Genomic DNA, 2,588 nt, shown 5'->3' with positions numbered 1-2,588 from the left:
AATAAGCACAGAGCTGGGAAGGAAGTGAGGCAGTAGGAAAAAAAGAAAGTGATAAAATTGTGCATGTGTTTGCATAAAGGAGAGGGGCGAAGTTACTTGGTGGAATTCAGTTTCTGTGGTAGCTGTTGTTGAATATATCAGAAGATGGTACAACCAACCTTTGTGTTTTTGGGAAAAAGGAAAAAAAAAAAGGGAAGGACATTCCAGGCAGCCATAACCTTATATCCTCACAGGGGTCAGAGAATTGCTCACATCTGCTGACTGTCAGTGGTTATGAAGTAAGCAGTTTTGACCGTGGCTTACTCATTACTGCCAGGCTGGAGTTACATGGCATGTGAGCCGACAGATTTAAGGCAGTAAAATTTTTACAGGCTGAGTACTGAAAAACTTAAGAGGGAAATGTGGCGTAAATGTGACACAAAGAGCAAATTTCATATTCTATTGAATAAAAGCACTGAAGAAGTCGTGGTACATGTCCATGACCTGGCTTTTTGGTATATGCAATACTTGTGCAATATGTTTTAGAAAAAAATCCTCTATTGAGATTTTAAAATATCAGTAGTTAATTCAGTGTACCTAATAATATCTTTTCTTACCTTATATTTTTATATTGCTGTTAAAGAAAAAAAAAAAGTGACAATGCTCATCAAGCACTTCACTCTTTAACATTACATCCTCCTTGACCCAGGACCGTAGACATGGGTTTCAAACCAGGAAAAGAAAGGCAAGCGTCCAACCCAAAGTACTGAGAGGATAAGGACAGGGCTAGAAATTCGGACAAAGTTAGACAGGCAGGAGAAAAGAAATGTAGGGAAGTCTGTAGTCAAGAGAACAGAGAATGGGAGTTGTAATTTGTCTGGGACATATTTGCACCCTGAGCACAGTGGCCACATCCCTAGTGACTGGAGATAAAAACAACACGACAGTATGACTGGAGTTCTAGATTAAGGAGCTTTTTTATATATTTAATCACAATTTAATCTCTTTTGTATATTTAATTCTTAATTGCAGTTCTGCAATTACATTTGCAAGGTTTCTGCAACAGCTTTTGTCAAGATCTTCTGTAAAGATATAGCTTAGCTGTCAGCCAGTGGCACAAGTCTCTTGATACAGTTTGAGTGAACATAGATCACAGTCCAGATCTGTGGCTTGAAAAACCAGAGAGAGAGAGAGTATCAAAAAGTGCGAGTAGTAACTTAAGGACTAGGGGGAATTAAGATGAGGTTTTTCTAGGTCTAGTTTGTTAAAAGAGAAGATGGAGAGTTGGTTTGACTGTGGTATGTAAGTTGCTGAGGCTCCTTAATCTACTCATCATGAGTTTATCAAGAACCATGTTTTGGAAGCTTATGCTGGATGAGTTCAAATAGTAAATAAGGCACATGCTTAAATACTTACAGTAATTATTACCAATAAAGAAAATAGGGGGGTTTTCTGAATATCACTTGGGTTAGGATTCATCACCCCTGACTTCAGACATCTGCTGTGTAGATGTCTGCACTTCAACTAGTCATCAAAAGCTCCCTTTACAGTCCAGTGGAGAGAATTTGGCACTTCTAGGGTAACACAAACTGAACTTTAGAGTCAGTTGTTTGTGTTAACTGGATCTCCATGCACTAAAACAGATCACAGGGTAACAAAGTAGATATCAGCATCTGAGCTAGGCACATCTATCTTGTCTTTCTGGAAGACACGCCTTAGGGTAAGTGCAGGAGGATTTTGTGATGTTAATATACTCATTTCTTCTGACCTTAAACTCTCTAGCCAATTACACGGCAACTGTCTAGGAACACTTTTCTAGAAAACCTGCAGAGCTTCCCAGAGGTGGATCAGGAATGAATGATCAGTGGAATAGGAATCCTGCTGTGTACAGGGACAAATTCTGTCAAAAACTGAGCCAGATTAGTGACTACAATTTTGAAGATTTCTGTTAGTTATAATGTTATAATGGCTCTCCTCAATGAACTGCTGAAATGAGCCATGTCCTATTAGGATGTGTTGAATAGCACAGAATCAGAGAAAATATGGGATCCTTTTTGGTGCTTTCATATTTGTTTAAAACTTTGTTACCTACAAATACCTGAATGTTTCTAATAGTGTGTTTTTAACATACTGGGAAAAAAAGTAAATTAAGTATAAATTTGTTTTATTTAAAATAGTATTAAAAATTGCAGTATGTTTAAAAAGTAGTGGATCAACTAAAACTAATGACATCTGATGAGTTTTTTAAACTGTGAAAACTTAATCCAACACAAATATACTAAGCTTTCCCTGTTACATGATTATATTGGTTTATAGGTTTTAAAAGGTTTTAAAAGTTGTAATTACTAATAAACTACAGAAAGATTTTCAGGTTGTTCTGTTCCATTCTGGTAGATGATGCTCTAATGGTAAATATATAAATGTATGTATATATAGTTTAGTTTCTAAGTAATGCAACTTTGCAAAATTCCTTCAATATAGCTTCTTGAAAAGCTCCTGACTTTTTTCTTTTCAAATTATAATTTATTCAGTGCCTAAGGGCACTAAGAGCACTATGGCAAGTTAGAGGCAGAAGTGAGAGCTGTCAGAGCATGATCCCTTTCCTGCTG

Source organism: Antrostomus carolinensis, unplaced genomic scaffold (genome assembly GCF_000700745.2).
Source record: "Antrostomus carolinensis isolate BGI_N321 unplaced genomic scaffold, ASM70074v2 scaffold8600, whole genome shotgun sequence".
Lineage (NCBI taxonomy): Eukaryota > Metazoa > Chordata > Aves > Caprimulgiformes > Caprimulgidae > Antrostomus > Antrostomus carolinensis.
The sequence above is the reverse complement of the archived record's forward strand: the minus strand, read 5'-3'. Positions refer to the sequence as shown.